Consider the following 18,383-nt stretch of genomic DNA (forward strand, 5'->3'; position numbering starts at 1 on the left):
ACTAGAGAGAGTTGAAGTGACTCAATTAGAGGATAACACAATGAACTAATTAATTCATTGCTCTTCTGCGGGCAACTTTATCTATACCTATCAAGAGAACTAGTGTTGAGCGAATCAAAGAATCTGAAATGGAAAATTTTATTGGAAAATTTTATTTCTTAAAGTCACCCCATGTATTTGTAATTCTTAAAGTCACCCCATGTATCTTTCTTCCTGCCCTGGCTCTTTAACTTCCTCACCATTGTAAAACTCACCTTTCTCAGTCAGATCATTCACTAGAGAGAGTTGAAGTGACTCATATTTGCCATGAATCCGAAAGTCCTTGCGTTTCGTGGTAATGAAGCTGCATGTGTTGCAAAGTGAAAGTAAGAAGCCCGGGAACACAATATGATCCATAATGCTGTGTAGCCAGCCATTCTGGAGATAGCCATCCCGTTATGTCACAGCTGTATAAAATCCTATTAAAGTGCAGTGTAATATATTGCGTAGCTTGTTGAACTGGGGTCCTTCAAAGGAATGGACAGTGGCAAAAATGCTGTTGCAGCTGGCACAAGTATCAGCAGAAGAACAAAGCTGCCACTGTCATCCAGCTGTACTGGAATGGTTGACTCGCTCTTCAACACCATCTCAAGTAACAACAGATATATAGCTATATTAGTAGGCATGGCCCAGGAACTGTCCTGAACCTGCCTTTTGCTTTTGCTAGTCCTTCTGCTAGCCAAGTAATGATAGCTGCCTGCTCTACTTTTCAGTGAGGATGAGCTTTGTGAGGAAAATCAGCAGTTACAGGCCGGTACAGGCTTGGAGGAAAGGTCTGCTTGAGACACCTCTAGACATGCAACTACCGATGATGACAGTCTGGTGGGAACACATGTTGCAATAGCTCAGGGACACGTGCAATAGAAAAGTAAGGATGACACAAGTGACAACCAAACAGATGTAGATGATGATGTAGTAAATCGCAAGTGGGAGCCGCTTGAAGAGGGAGTATCGTCATCATCATAGGTTGAGGGTGGCAGTGTGCCCGTGAGACAACAGGGTGGAAGCGTGTCCATGAGACAGCAGGGTGGAAGTGCGCCTGTGAGAAAGCAAGGTGGAAGGAGCGGGAGATCTGCAGCCAAACGCAGCAGGGGTACATCGTCTGCTACTCAAGAGACTACCTGTGAGGAACACATTAACAGTGCATGGGTTCATAACAGCAGCGGCAGACAGGCATTACGCAGTGGTGGATGAAAAATGCCATACTAGCCAATGTTGGAATTTTTCATCAAGTTGCTGGGGCACATTAGCGTGGCTGTATGCAGGATGTGTGGGCTGAAGGTGAAGCACAGCCAGGCTGCTAATGTTGGCATAATGGCCCTGCGTCAACACATGGAAAGTCACTATAAAGTGGCATGAGGAAACCATATCACTTATTTAGTGTTACAGCCTAATTCAGCAACTACTCTCCACCAGTAATGGCTCGACAACATCAACTGAAGGAAGCTGTCGTTCCTTTCTATCGACTTCATTGTCGTCTATTGCTGCTAATGCACCTTCTCCCCCTTCTCCTCGTCACAGTGCACTCATCCAATGGCACAGAAGCTGAACATGCACCTAGCCAAATTGCTGGTAATACAATCCCTCCCTTTCCATGTAGTTAACTATGGAAGTAGTATGTAGTGGAGTATGGAAATCATTCTTTTTTTATGCACTCCTTAAGGGGGGGCCAGCTCTCAGTGGTGACAATCCTCATCTTTTGCTGGCTTTACTTCTTCCAACTCATCCTTTGCGGTCTCCATGTTTGAGAAAATTGAGTAAGATGCAGAGAGAGGAGGAGCTGGATTTTCCCGATGACATACACATGTAGCCGAGCTAAAATTTAATCTGATAACTCTGATAACATATGTCACAGTGTTATCTCATGCCATCTTTTCACAAAAGCCATTGAAATACATTGAAAGAGTTAAACTTTTTGTACCATTTTTTTACTTAATGCGTTAAGCGATAAGTTTATCTCAGCTGCATCTGTATCATTGGTATTAAATGATGTGGAAATGGAGGAAAAGCAGATGCCGGAAGAAAGGGTTCTTTGACCTGTAGGGCAGGAGAGCAGTTGGGGTTGGAGAAGAGGGTTTGAAACTAGTGGGTGGTGGAGGTGGGTGGATAGGGGGATTTCTTCTTGTGTCATTCCGGGAATTAACCATGACCTTTTTTTCACCTGCTTCAGCACAAGATACTCTTCATATGTAGTTTCAGAATGTAATGGTTAAAGGTAAGTGTAACTACTAACTAACTTTAATGATTAGTTAAATTGTATATAGTTGTCAACTATTGGCCCCATGTGGCCCCTTTATGTAATTCTCACGCAAAAGGGCATTTTCAGGAGATTGTAGGCCACAACAGCAATAATTTGCATATTGAGCCATGCACCTAACCAGCCAAACCCCATACAAGCAAGAGCCCCCGATTGGCCACCAAATTATATGGCAGCTAGTTTTCAGGCTCCTGTGCCTTATTGCAATCATCTTGTGGCCATATTTGATCCATCCACCATGTTCAGCCCATCTGGTATTAAACATAATACAAGTTTAAGGGGAAATACTATCATAGTTCATAGTATATATTTGCATAGTTTGTGATTTTAAACTTGAAATATGGAAATCATTCTTTTTTTATGTTTTCTACATAAATAATTTCTGTTCTTTCAGTAGTTTTCCATTTTAAAGAACAGAGCCATTTACAATTTTATGTGTACATTTTATTTTTATGAAAGTTCTTCATTGTTTGTATTGTTTTCAGAGCATAGGGGGCTTGAACCTGGGATCTTTTGATCTCTTGTCCTATTTACCCTAATAGAGGGGAATAGTATTTTGCTGCACTCCTTACTGAGAGTGCAGCAGGGAAGTTACCATGGCAGCTATGGGAAGCATCCAGGCTACCATGTTAACCAATTGGAGCACTGCAATTTCACTGCGGGGGCTCCTATGGAAAGGCAAAGGGAGCTGCATCCCCTCTACCTTACCACACCGATGCCGCGATTGGTGTTGATTCCAGCATCTGAGGGTTTAACTGACGGGATTGACATTTCCCGCTATTGCAGTTGGGTATCTGCTGTATGAATCCTCCGCATAAGGAGAGGGCTTACTGGAGCGGTCCATTCCATACTTTTGAACAGCCACCGTGAAGTAAGGGGATTACCTGTTTTATCGTGATTCATGCACTGTAATTGCTGTGGGTAACAAAGACAGTTTTTTTATTTTTTTTATTTTTATAAATATATTTTATTTTACAAATAGTAAATCTACAGTGTTCCATTTTGGTATCACAAAACAATAATACAGTAGTGCATAGTATCATCATATACTAAGTTTCCCTCTTATTTTTTAACCCCCCTTCCCTCCCTCCAACCCCCTTTTTTCCGCGGAGCTACTGTCTTTACACCTAGTATTATCATTTAAAGTTACCCCATATCCGCATCCAAGTTGCCTTTTTTCCTGCTGTTTGGGCAAGGATGCATTCATATTGCTTAACCCTGTTCATCCGTTCCATCCACTCCTGAAAATTAGGGTATTCCGACGTGCCCCAGTATTTAACAATTAATATTTTGGCCAGTGCTATACCCCGAAGCCAAAGTATCTGCTCAGTTTTATTTTTGTCTATCTCTGGGAATACACCCAGGATAACATAATTAATACAGGCCTCGTATTTCATGGGGGAGCTATCCCGCAATTTCCAAAATATTTTAGTCCAATACTCTTTTATCCCTGGGCATTCCCAAAGTAGATGTATATAGTCTCCTCTATCTTTACTGCATTTATAACAGTTCTGTTTCCTATCGTTGTAAATAATATGTAAAAAGGCTGGTGTATAATAGAGACGGTGTATAATTTTCAAAAGAATCCATGCATGGGCAGGGGAGACCGTGGATCTTTTAATATTTCTATACACCGCGTTCCACGGGATAGGTTCCCCATTCTGCAGGTCCTTTTCCCATTTAGCCTTACTTCTAAATATAATTGTTTTAGTATATTCATATTTTAATTTTGCATAAATGTGTGATATGGAAGTGTTAAGAGTCATATCATAACAAAAATCTAAAAAGGTGTTCCTTACAATATTTAAATATTTCTTATTCTCCGTGTAGTGAATAGCGTGTCGTAATTGTTCATATCTAAATTTATCAATAAATCCTAATGTAATATCTGGTAGGATTTTATTTAAAGGCTTAAGCTGTCCTTTATGAAAAACTTGTGCAATGAGGCATATCCCATATTTTTCCCAATATTCAACATCACTCATTAACATAACTTGTGGTAAATGTGCATTCCCCCACAGTGGGGTGTACTGAACTGCCTGGGTGTCACGGGGTTCCGAAGGTGCACTCGGTCCCCCATTGCCCGCAGAACTGTTGCTTAGCTTTTGGAATGAGGTTCTGTGTTTGACCCCATTCCCAGGGCGGCTTTACTAGCTGGGTGGCTCCCTGCTCCTAGTCTGCCTTGAGCGCCGAGCTGATCACTCGGTGCTCGACTGGTTGGTCTGTCGGTCATGTGATGCTGGCCACGTCACATGACCCTCACTCCCCACTATAAATACAGGCAGCCTGCTGGCTACAGGTTGCCTGTTAATTTCTAGGCTCCTGGCTATTTGTTGGACTACTGAATATTTACCTGATCCTGTTCCCTGATGATCCTCTGCCTGCTCCTCCTGTACTGCGCATACATCCTGGTATTGTGACCTCGGCTCCCACCTGACTACTCTCTTAGGACTCCTCTTGTACTTCGCTACTCTCCTGGTATTTGACCCCGGCTTCTCCTGACCATTCTTTGCTTAATCCGTTGTACTGCGTAGCTCTCTTGGTTCTGACCCGGTCCGTTCATGTTCCGTATTTTGTCTTGTCTGTCTTCCCTGCACATATCCTAAGTTAGGGATTGCCGTCCAGTTGTCCCCTGTCATCAGGACTCGTGAGGCAAGTAGGCAGGGCCAGGGGTGAGGGTGGAGCGCAGTGGTCACTACCCTTCCCCCTGTGTGTGTGTGGACGTGACCGTTACAGATTAACAGGCCCAATAACCACTGTATCATGAATCCTCTTACTACCCTGACTGACCATGTCTCTAACTTGACACAGAGGGTGCAGGAGCTAGGAGAGAAACTCCGTTCTTGTGAGTTAGGGCAAGGTTCTTCCACTCCTCTGTCCTCCAGTCCATATTTTGAACCCCAGATCAAGCTCCCAGAACCCTTTTCTGGAGACCGGAAGAGGTTTCTCTCCTTTAAGGAGAATTGCAAACTCTACTTCCGTTTGCGCCCCGTGTCCTCCGGTCCCGAGAGCCAACGCGTGGGGATTATCATTTCTCTACTACAGGGTGATCCCCAGGACTGGGCATTTTTGTTACCTCCTGGGGCCAGTTGTCTAACTTCTGTGGAGGGGTTTTTTCAGGCCCTGGGTACCCTCTATGACGAACCAGACAGGGCCCTGGTAGCCGAGACAGCTCTTAGGGCACTGGTTCAGGGCCATCTCCCTGCGGAGGAGTATTGCACCCAATTCAGACGGTGGTGTGTCCCCTCAGGATGGAATGAACCAGCCCTGAAGAGTCAGTTTGGGTCTGGTCTATCTGATAATTTAAAAGATCTATTGGTCAATTACCAAATTCCTGAGACCTTAGAGGAGATGATGACCCTAGTTGTCCGACTTGACAGACGAGTTAGAGAGAGACGACAAGAACGACAGTTCTGTTCTCAGATGGTGGTCCAGCCAGAGGCCTTTTCCAGGGACAACACTGAGGTCTCCACCGAGGAACCCATGCAGGTTGGCATGACCCGGGGTAATCTTCGTCGCAGACGCGGAGAGTGCTTCTACTGTGGAGATCCTGGCCATTGGATCAACAAGTGTCCTAAGAGGGACCTCTCTGACAAGTCTTCTAAAGCAAGACAACCTAAAGACCAGGTACACCCTGATTTTTCTAAAGGTAAGCTTTTGGTACCCATAAAAATTTCTTTGGGGGTTAATAAGTGGCCGGGTAAGGCCTTTATTGACTCCGGTTCAGCGGCCAGCTTTATTGACTTTGAGTTTGCTTGTAAATTGGGTATTCCAATGTTTGCTTTACCTACACCTATCCATGTCATGGCTATTGATGCTACTCCCCTGATTGGTGGTACGGTGAGGTCATGTACCTCTGAAATTTCTCTGTCCGTGGGTGTGTGCCACTCTGAGAGATGTTCTCTTCTAGTCCTGGAGAACCTACCGGTTGAGGTGGTACTAGGGTTGCCTTGGCTCCGTTTACATAACCCCACAATTGATTGGTCCAAAGGAGAGTTGGTGAAATGGGGACCTAAGTGTGACTCATGCTTGTCCGTGGTCCAGGCTGGGGTTTCAGTAAGGTCTAATACATTACCCTCTGTTATTAAGGAATATTCTGATGTGTTCTCGTCCCTTACTCCAGAGGTTCTACCCCCCCATAGACCTTATGATTGCGCCATAGAGCTAATTGAGGGTGCCGAATTTCCTAAAGGTCGAATTTATAATCTTTCAGGGCCCGAACGCAAGGCTATGGAGGATTATATTAAGGAGAGCCTTGCTAAAGGGCATATTAGACCTTCAGTCTCTCCTATGGGAGCAGGGTTTTTCTTTGTTAAAAAGAAGGATGGTGGTCTTAGGCCTTGTATTGATTACCGGAGATTAAATAAAATCACTGTCCAAAATAGATACTCTCTCCCATTGATTCCGGATTTATTTAACCAGGTTTTGGGGGCAACCTGGTTTTCCAAGATTGACCTGAAAGGGGCATACAATCTAATCCGAATCAAGGAGGGAGACGAATGGAAGACAGCGTTCAATACTCCGATAGGACACTTTGAATATCAGGTGATGCCTTTTGGACTCAGCAATGCCCCAGCTGTATTCCAAAACTTAATGAACGATATTCTTAGGGAGTTCTTAGGTAAATTTATTATTGTCTATCTTGACGACATTTTGATATTCTCTCCTGATTTCGAATCTCATGTGTCCCATGTCAAACAAGTATTAGAGGTGTTGAGGGAGAACCAGCTATCCGCTAAGCAAGAGAAATGTGTCTTTGGTGTACAGGAGATACTGTTTCTAGGGCATGTTTTGACTCCTCACGCCTTTAAGATGGATCCTGGTAAGGTTTTAGCAATTAAGGAATGGGTAAGGCCTTCATCCTTAAAGGCTTTACAACGGTTTTTGGGTTTCGCTAATTACTACCGTAAATTTATCATGAATTTTTCTGTAATTGCTAAGCCATTGACCGACCTTACTAAGAAAGGGGCGGATTTGGAGAATTGGTCTACCAAGGCCATTTCTTCATTTGAAACATTAAAAAAGGCATTTAGTAGCGCTCCCATTCTGATCCAGCCTGATCAGGAGAGACCCTTTATTGTGGAGGTGGATGCGTCCGAGGACGGCGCAGGAGCAGTCCTTTCACAAGGTCCTGCTAGCCTCACGAACCTGAGACCGTGTGCCTTCTTCTCTAGGAAATTCTCTCCCACGGAGAGAAACTACGACATAGGGAATAGGGAGCTGTTGGCCATTAAATGGGCATTTGAGGAGTGGAGACATTTTTTGGAGGGGGCAAGGCATCGAGTAACTGTTGTCACTGACCATAAAAACCTAATGTTTCTCGAGTCCGCTAAGAGGTTGAATCCCCGACAAGCCCGATGGGCTCTGTTTTTTACCCGTTTTGATTTCTCCATTACGTTCAGGCCGGGAAGTAAAAATGTGAAGGCAGACGCATTATCTCGGAGCTTCCATGCTTTTCAACCCACTGAGACGCCGCCTGAATCCATCCTACCAGCAAACATTTTCTTAGCGGCTCTAACCCAGGATATCTCGGCTCGCATTAAGGCTGAACAACATCTGGCACCGGCATCCACCCCAACAGATAAGTTGTTTGTTCCCGTACAATTTCGTCTCCAGCTGTTGGGTGAGTGTCACGATTCTGCCTTTTGTGGACATCCGGGTATTGAGGGCACTAAGGATCTGGTTTCTAGATCTTATTGGTGGCCCACTCTGACCAGGGATGTCAAGTCCTACGTGTCAGCCTGTGAGGTTTGTGCCAGGTCTAAGACACCTAGGACTCGCCCTGCTGGTAACCTACGACCCCTACCCATTCCCAGTAGACCCTGGTCCCATATCTCGATGGACTTTATAACTGACCTACCGCTGGCGGAGGGTAAGACTGTGGTTTGGGTAGTGGTCGATAGGTTTAGCAAGATGGTTCATTTCATTCCCCTGTCTAAACTTCCGAATGCTAAAACCCTGGCGTCTATTTTTGTGAGAGAGGTTGTTCGTTTACATGGCATCCCGGAAAATATTGTTTCGGACAGGGGTGTGCAGTTTGTGTCCAAATTCTGGAGGGCCTTCTGTCAAAGATGTAAAATTTCGTTGTCTTTTTCTTCCGCCTACCATCCTGAGAGTAATGGGCAGACTGAACGCCTTAATCAGTCTGTGGAACAATTCCTGAGGTTGTATGTTGCTGATGACCAGCAATTATGGGTCAAATTCCTTCCGTTGGCTGAATTTGCTCTGAATAATCGTGTCAATTCTTCTGCTGGGGTCTCCCCTTTCTTTTGTAACCATGGTTTTCATCCCCTTTTTCATTCTGGGTCGTCCGTCTCCTCCTCTAACCCTGAAGCTGATAAACTCTCCTCCGAACTGTGCACAGTTTGGGCCCGGGTTCAATCGAACCTAGAAAAGGCTCAAAGTTCTCAAAAACTCAAGGCCGATAGGAGAGGTTCAAGGGGGGTGAACTTTCAGGTTGGGGATAAAGTATGGTTGTCCTCCAAGAATCTATCTCTCAAGGTAGCTTCTAGAAAATTTGCTCCTCGTTTTATTGGTCCATATAAGATCACGGAGGTGATTAACCCGGTATCATTTAGGTTGGAGCTGCCCGAGTCATTCCACATTCATAATGTGTTCCATAAATCTCTACTTAAAAAATATTTTGAACCGGTAGTACCATCGAAAGCCTCGCCTCCGCCGGTTCTTGTTAATGATGCTGTCGAGTATGTCGTGTCTAAAATAGTGGATGTCAGGAAGGTGCGTAACTCCTTGCAGTATCTGATTCACTGGAAGGGGTATGGACCTGAAGAGAGATCTTGGGTACCTGCCAGGGAGGTTCATGCTCCTAGACTGGTTCGTAAATTTCATTTAGAACACCCTGAAAAGCCATCGCCTGAAGTCTTGGGTCCGGTGGCCCCTCGTAAAAGGGGGGGTACTGTCACGGGGTTCCGAAGGTGCACTCGGTCCCCCATTGCCCGCAGAACTGTTGCTTAGTTTTTGGAATGAGGTTCTGTGTTTGACCTCATTCCCAGGGCGGCTTTACTAGCTGGGTGGCTCCCTGCTCCTAGTCTGCCTTGAGCGCCGAGCTGATCACTCGGTGCTCGACTGGTTGGTCTGTCGGTCATGTGATGCTGGCCACGTCACATGACCCTCACTCCCCACTATAAATACAGGCAGCCTGCTGGCTACAGGTTGCCTGTTAATTTCTAGGCTCCTGGCTATTTGTTGGACTACTGAATATTTACCTGATCCTGTTCCCTGATGATCCTCTGCCTGCTCCTCCTGTACTGCGCATACATCCTGGTATTGTGACCTCGGCTCCCACCTGACTACTCTCTTAGGACTCCTCTTGTACTTCGCTACTCTCCTGGTATTTGACCCCGGCTTCTCCTGACCATTCTTTGCTTAATCCGTTGTACTGCGTAGCTCTCTTGGTTCTGACCCGGTCCGTTCATGTTCCGTATTTTGTCTTGTCTGTCTTCCCTGCACATATCCTAAGTTAGGGATTGCCGTCCAGTTGTCCCCTGTCATCAGGACTCGTGAGGCAAGTAGGCAGGGCCAGGGGTGAGGGTGGAGCGCAGTGGTCACTACCCTTCCCCCTGTGTGTGTGTGGACGTGACCGTTACACTGGGTTACTCCTACCATATATCTTAGTTGTTGCCAAATATACCCGAGCATTCTACCGAACGGGTTCATTATTATTTTCTTCTCCATGATGCCAGTTTCGAGAATGTGAAAGAGATCCTCCCAGGGTCTACAGTGCTCCCCATAAATAAGCCGAATGCATTTATTCTTTCGATTCCTCACACACCATCTCAATTGGGCAGCTATATAGTATCCCTTTAGAAAAGGGACAGAAAGTCCGCCCTCTTCTTTGTATAGATATTGTATCTTAATTCTAACTCGTTTGCGCCCCCATATTAGTTCATTGAAGAGGGACTCTAGCTTATTGAAAAATTTGTCTTCTATCGTTATTGGGCTAGCATTAAATACATATAATAACATTGGAAGCAACATCATTTTTATAAGTGCTATGCGATTAATTTGTGACAGGGGAAATTTAAGCCATGTTCTAATTTTTTCCTTAACTCTATCTATTATTGGAAGTATGTTCAGTTTCGTATAATGTTCCAATTTGGTCCCTATCTGGATACCCAGATATAATAGAGAATCTGCTGGGGTCAGTGTACTAACTCGGAGATTATGACCGGGCGGAACCGTACGTTTTAATGGGAGGAATTTTGATTTCTCCCAGTTTATCTCATATCCAGATAGGCACCCAAATTCATCCAGACTATCCATAACCCTGGGCAAATTTATATATCCTCTCCCCAGGAATAGTAACATGTCGTCCGCATAGAGACTAATTTTGTCGTCCTCTCCCTCACACCCAAAACCGGATATTTCCCCAACTGCTCGAATCTTACACGCCATTGGCTTCAGGAACAGCGAGAAGAGCAAGGGGGAAAGGGGACAACCCTGGCGTGTTCCGCGTGTCAAGGGGAAAGGGGCAGAGTATACGCCATTAATTCGGACCCTAGATACTGGATTTTGATACAAAATACGAACCCATTTGGAGAAGTATTCACCTATTTTAACTCGGGACATTACTCTCCAAAGGAAGGACCACTCCACCCTGTCGAAGGCCTTAGCGGCATCCAAGGACAGGATGGAGCAGTCCTCCCCACCCCTCATCTGAACATTCAGAAAGGCCCTCCTTACATTATCCTGTATATTCATTTTCGGAATAAACCCGGTTTGGTCCGCGTGGACGACTTTGTGGATAACTGTTTTTAATCTGTTCGCTAGCAGTTTGGCCAAGATTTTATAATCTGTGTTCAACAGAGAGATGGGGCGATAAGATGTGACTGACAGCGGATATTTCCCTTTTTTAGGAATTAATGTAATGGTTGCTTCCATCCATGAGGGGGGAAGGGAACCCATTATCCAAGATTTATTTAATACCTCCAGCATTTGGGGAAAGATCATTCCCCCATGTTTTCGATATATTTCGAATGGAAAGCCGTCCATCCCTGGGGAGGTGTTGCCCTTAATGGTTTGCAACGTGGTTTGTAACTCAATCAGTTGAATAGGTCTGTTCAACCAATCAATATCTTGTTGATCAAATTCAGGGATCTTGATGTTATCTAGATATTGATCTATTTTTCCTCCCTGATCTTGGGGCCCAGCTTCATATAGCATAGAAAAGTATCGGGTAAACTCCCTTAGGATATCGTCGGAGTCTCGTAGAATAGTTCCTGCCTCAGTCCTAATTCCGGTTATATTATTACTCCCCCTTTGATTTTCTACTATCATAGATACCAGTCTACTTGGTTTCCCGGACTCGCTAAAAGTTCTCAACCCCGAGAAGAACATTTTATTCTGCGCTTTTTTATATAGATATTGTTTATATTCATCTTGTATTTTTTTTAATTGATGTTGTTTTTCTGGGGTATTTACGCGGGTGATCTCTTTAATTGCCTGGCCAAGCAGGCCTTCTGCGTTTCTGCGAAGGCATTTTTCTGTTTTCTAATTTGATGTGAATATGTACCTCGAAGGAATGCCTTAAGCGAGTCCCAGACCATATGAGTTGAGTTACCGTTATCGCTCCAAAAGAGCTTTATTTCTTCATTAATCTTGTCCAGGTCCTTTATTAATGTCATCCAATGAGGATTGAGTTTAAAAATTTTATTTTGATTTATTTTATTCTGGTTCTGCAGTATTACCATGACGGGGCTGTGATCCGAAACGCCATGACGTTCATAGTTCATTTTTTTAACCTTATTAATGAGCCCGGGGCTGGCGAGGGCCAGATCAACTCGCGACATGGACCTATATGTATTACTAAAACATGAAAATGCTTGCTTATCTCCGTAAAGAGACTGCCATATATCGACCAATGCCATTTCTTTCTTCATTCTGAAAAGTAAGGTACTTGAACCGGGACTCAATTCATAATTAATTATGGTAGAGGTCCGATCCTTTCTAATGTCCATGACCGAGTTGAAATCGCCCATCACCAGCACCGGGCACTCCTCTCGTGCCGAGATATAATTCATCAGTCTACATAGTACCGTTGTCGTAAAGGGAGGTGGGATATATATAAAGGCAATAATTCTCCTTTGCCCCTGCCAGTAACAGTGAAGAAAAATATACCGTGATCCCCGTGACCTCACATTTGCTCACCCTGCAGGACTGGCGTACTGCAACAGCGATGACGCTAATTAGTGACTAATCAGTGACTGCGGCTACAGGCTGTATCGTAGGGATGGATTCCACCTCAATGGAGTAACAGTGAAGAAAAATATACCGTGATGTCCGCTGGATCCAGAACAAGGTCCCTGTGGTGATAGAGAAAAATAATAATCACATAAGGAAGGGATGGTGACTGCCCCTGTGAAATCACCAGCAGGGGGCGCTGTGCTGGTCCTGTAAGACCGAGCCATGCCAATGTATAGCAGGGTAATCTAGTGCTACCATACAGTACTAATGCCCACATTGTGGCCCCTCACAGTAATTAAGCCGTCACAGCAGTTATACCCAGATATGTGCCCCTTCACAGTAGTTATGCCCAGATATGTGCCCCTCACAGTCATTATGCTAGATATGTGCCCCCTCACATTAGTTATGCCCAGATATGTGCCTCCCTCACAGTCGTTATGCCCAGATATGTGCCCCCCTCACAGTAGTTATGCCCAGATATGTGCCCCCTCACAGTCGTTATGCCCAGATATGTGCCTCCCTCACAGTCGTTATGCCCAGATATGTGCCCCTCTCACAGTCGTTATGCCCAGATATGTGCCTCCCTCACAGTGGTTATGCCAGATATGTGCCCCCTCGCAGTCGTTATGCCCAGATATGTGCCCCCCTCACAGTAGTTATGCCCAGATATGTGCCCCCTCACAGTCGTTATGCCCAGATATGTGCCTCCCTCACAGTCGTTATGCCCAGATATGTGCCCCCCTCACAGTAGTTATGCCCAGATATGTGCCCCCTCACAGTCGTTATGCCCAGATATGTGCCCCTCTCACAGTCGTTATGCCCAGATATGTGCCTCCCTCACAGTAGTTATACCAGATATGTGCCCCCTCACATTCATTATGCCAGATATGTGCCCCCTCACAGTCATTATGCCAGATATGTGCCCCCTCACAGTCATTATGCCAGATATGTGCCCCTCACAGTAGTTCTGGTCAGATATGTGCCTCCCTCACAGTGGTTATAGCCAGATGTGTGCCTCCTCAGTCGTTATGCCCAGATATGTGCCCCCTCAGTCGTTATGGCCAGATATGTGCCTCCCTCACAGCAGTTATGCCAGATATGTGCCTCTAGTTATGCCAGATATGTGCCTCTAGTTATGCCAGATATGAGTCCCCTTACAGCAGTTTTGCCAGATGTGCCCCTCACAGTGGTTATGCCAGATATGTGCCCAGTGCCCATAGTTATGCCAGATATGAGCTGCCTTATAACAGTTATGCCAGATATGTGCCCCTCATAGTAGTTATGCCTATATATCTGTGCCCCTCACAGTAGTTGTTTTACCCAGATATGTGCCCCTCACAGTGGCTCTTTTGTGCCCCCTCACTTTAGTGGATGCCCCTTTTTGCAGCTTTATGGGAAAAAAAAACAAAACGTAACACTTACCTTCTTCCCTGATGACAGGCTCCCACACTCACATCGTGCTGCTGGCTGTGCTGGAGGCAGATTCCCGGGTATTCATCACTCCTCCCACAGCCAGCAGCGCAATGTGCAGCCAGCAGGAGGAGCGCCTGAGCTCTGAATATCAGTGAAGCAGGGAGCAGAGAGGTCTCCCTGCTTCACTATAGAAACTAACAGCCCGACAGTGACGAGAACTGCCGGGCCGGGTGAGTGCGCCCCCCCCCCTCCCCCTCCTCCTTGCCTCTGCATCACCTGTTTGAAGAGCGCTCTGACTGGGCCCGGCATTCTCACTGTACTTCATGCTGGGCCCGGTCAGAGCGCTCCCATTACATGGGAGTGCAGCGGGCCCCCTTTCCCCGCCAGGCCTGTACGCCCCTGCTTGGGCCCCCCAGGAGCAACTGGGCCAGTGGCAGCTGCCTTTGCCCCGCTTTAAAGACGGCCCTGAGAGTTGCTTACCTCCCCCTGAAGCCGTTAAGAAGGGGCCCCCTCCTGCTCTGGGCCCCTGTGCAACTGAACAGGCTGCACATGCGGTATGTCCGCCCTTGGCCGGCAGTGCAGGGGGGCGTGGCCAGCACAGTGACTTCTGGTGTACAGATCTCTCAGGCTTGTGCACAAAGATTTTAAGAGCAGGGAGAGAACCTGACATCACAGGTCATGTGACCGTCAGTGAAATCTGAGAAACCAGCCACTGGAGATACAGTGAGTTAATTGAAAAGCTGTTACATTTGCCTAGTTAGAAAACTAGAAAGAATAAAAAAATAACTCGCACAACCCCTTTAAAGAGCATCTGTCACTGAAATGTTATCGCTCTCGATCACTCCCTCTCCATATGAATTTCCAATGTAAATGTTTGTTAAATTGTCGACTTACAATTAATGTTAACCTCTTCAGGGCTCACCCATTTTTTTGTTTTTATCTTCCTGCTTTCCAGGAGCCATAACTGCTTGTTTTCTCTTTGGACAAGTTGTACTTTTTAATGACACCATTTAATTTAACATATCTCATATTGAAAACTTGGAAACAATTCTCTGTGGGGTGAAATTGAGGGAAAAAAAGCATTTCCACTAGAGATGAGCGAATCGAAGTTGATGAAGTGGAATTTGATCCGATTTTCAGGAAAAATTAAATTCACACCGCATCCGAATTTTCTCATGCTTCATGGTAATGAATCTTATTTTTTTCTAATATGGCTGCTGCACGTGTGAGGTAATAGAGCAAGGAACTCTGAGAAGGTGGGATCACCCATAATGACATGAATGCAGCTAATCAGCAGCCAGCCAGCCCTATAATGTCACAGCCCTATAAATAGCCTAAGAAATCTTCGATTCTGCCATTTTCCAGGGTACTTAGTGCAGGCTAGGAAAAACTTCATTGTGCTAAAAAAAGATTTACAAGTGCAGGGAAAGATTTTTCAAGGTGTAGGGAAAGGATAGGGAGGAATCATTCCACAGCATTTATGTTAAACAGGGTTCAGAAGGTGAGTGGTTACAGCCTGGGTAATAGGAACAATCCAATTACACCTTGCAGTACTGACTGGGGACCCAAATTGCCATTATACAGCTCTGTAAGTCCAGCAAACCATTCTTGTTATTGGGGTGCAAGTGCTGTACATTGTATTTGCCCTTGCACAGTGCATTTTTATGTTCTAAAGCATTTTTTGGCTTGTATTAGTGGGGAACAAAAGGCTTATTAGCCGTTTTGTGGTGAAGTGCAAAAAGTACAGCCCTTTTTGCCGTGTATTAGTGGCAAAAGTAAAATATATTTGCTGTTCAGTGGTGAGTTATATGTTCTAAAGCCCTTTTTGTCGTGTATTAGTGGCAAAAGAAAAAAATATTTGCCGTTCAGCTGTGCAGTTATTTGTTCTAAAGCCCTTTTTGTTAGGTATTAATGGAAAATAAAATGACATTTGCTGTTCAGCGGTGCAGTTATATGTTCTAAAGCCCTTTTTGTTGTGTAATAGTGTTAAAATAAATATATATTTGCCATTCAGATGTGCAGTTAAATGTTCAAAAGCCATTTTTGTCATGTATTAGTGGTAAAATAAAACTACAGTATATTTGCAGTTCAGCGGTGCAGTTATACAGTCCTGATCAATAGTTTAAGACTAGAGTTGAGCGAACACCTGGATGTTCGGGTTCGAGAAGTTCGGCCGAACTTCCCGGAAATGTTCGGGTTCGGGATCCGAACCCGATCCGAACTTCGTCCCGAACCCGAACCCCATTGAAGTCAATGGGGACCCAAACTTTTGGGCACTAAAAAGGCTGTAAAACAGCCCAGGAAAGAGCTAGAGGGCTGCAAAAGGCAGCAACATGTAGGTAAATCCCCTGCAAACAAATGTGGATAGGGAAATGAATTAAAATAAAAATAAAAAAAATAAAAATGAACCAATATCAATTGGACAGAGGTCCCATAGCAGAGAATCTGGCTTCACGTCACCCACCACTGGAACAGGCCACTGTCACACATTTAGGCCCCGGCACCCAGACAGAGGAGAGCGGTCCCGTAACAGAGAATCTGGCCTTATGTCAGCGCAGAATCTGTCTTCATGTCATAGCAGAGAATCAGGCTTCACGTCACACACCACTGGAACAGGCCACTGTCACACATTTAGGCCCAGGCACCCAGGCAGAGGAGAGAGGTCCTGTAACAGAGAATCTGGCCTTATGTCAGCGCAGAATCTGTATTCATGTCATAGCAGAGAATCAGGCTTCACGTCACCCACCACTGGAACAGGCCACTGTCACACATTTAGGCCCAGGCACCCAGGCAGAGGAGAGAGGTCCCGTAACAGAGAATCTGGCCTTATGTCAGCGCAGAATCTGTATTCATGTCATAGCAGAGAATCAGGCTTCACGTCACCCACCACTGGAACAGGCCACTGTCACACATTTAGGCCCCGGCACCCAGACAGAGGAGAGGTTCATTCAACTTTGGGTTGCCCCGCAATATAATGGTAAAATGAAATTAAAAATAGTATTGAATGAGGAAGTGCCCTGGAGTAGAATAATATATTGTTAAGGGGAGGTAGTTAATATCTAATCTGCACAAGGGATGGACAGGTCCTGTGGGATCCATGCCTGGTTCATTTTTATGAACGTCAGCTTGTCCACATTGGCTGTAGACAGGCGGCTGCGTTTGTCTGTAATGACGCCCCCTGCCGTGCTGAATACACGTTCAGACAAAACGCTGGCCGCCGGGCAGGCCAGCACCTCCAAGGCATAAAAGGCTAGCTCTGGCCACGTGGACAATTTGGAGACCCAGAAGTTGAATGGGGCCGAACCATCAGTCAGTACGTGGAGGGGTGTGCACAGGTACTGTTCCACCATGTTAGTGAAATGTTGCCTCCTGCTAACACGTTCCGTATCAAGTGGTGGTGCAGTTAGCTGTGGCGTGGTGACAAAACTTTTCCACATCTCTGCCATGCTAACCCTGCCCTCAGAGGAGCTGGCCGTGACACAGCTGCGTTGGCGACCTCTTGCTCCTCCTCTGCCTTCGCCTTGGGCTTCCACTGGTTCCCCTGTGACATTTGGGAATGCTCTCAGTAGCGCGTCTACCAACGTGCGCTTGTACTCGCGCATCTTCCTATCACGCTCCAGTGTAGGAAGTAAGGTGGGCACATTGTCTTTGTACCGGGGATCCAGCAGGGTGGCAACCCAGTATTCCGCACACGTTAAAATGTGGGCAACTCTGCTGTCGTTGCGCAGGCACTGCAGCATGTAGTCGCTCATGTGTGCCAGGCTGCCCAGAGGTAAGGACAAGCTGTCCTCTGTGGGAGGCGTATTGTCATCGTCCTGTGTTTCCCCCCAGCCACGCACCAGTGATGGGCCCGAGCTGCTTTGGGTGCCACCCCGCTGTGAACATGCTTCATCCTCATCCTCCTCCACCTCCTCCTCATCCTCGTCCTCCTCGTCATCCAGTAGTGGGCCCTGTCTGGCCACATTTGTACCTGGCCTCTGGTGTTGCAAAAAACCTCCCTCTGAGTCACTTTGAAGAGACTGCCCTGAAAGTGCTAAAAATGACCCCTCTTCCTCCTCTTCCTCCTGGGCCACCTCCTCTTCCATCATCGCCCTAAGTGTTTTCTCAAGGAGACATAGAAGTGGTATTGTAACGCTGATAACGGCGTCATCGCCACTGGCCATGTTGGTGGAGTACTCGAAACAGCGTAACAGGGCACACAGGTCTCGCATAGAGGCCCAGTCATTGGTGGTGAAGTGTGTCTGATCCGCAGTGCGACTGACCCGTGCGTGCTGCAGCTGAAACTCCACTATGGCCTGCTGCTGCTCGCACAGTCTGTCCAGCATATGCAAGGTGGAGTTCCACCTGGTGGCTACGTCGCATATAAGGCGGTGAGCGGGAAGGCCGAAGTTACGCTGTAGCGCAGACAGGCGAGCAGCGGCAGGGTGTGAACGCCGGAAGCGCGAACAGACGGCCCGCACTTTATGCAGCA

The sequence above is a fragment of the Bufo bufo genome, chromosome 4, assembly GCF_905171765.1.
Source record: "Bufo bufo chromosome 4, aBufBuf1.1, whole genome shotgun sequence".
In the NCBI taxonomy this organism is placed as follows: domain Eukaryota; kingdom Metazoa; phylum Chordata; class Amphibia; order Anura; family Bufonidae; genus Bufo; species Bufo bufo.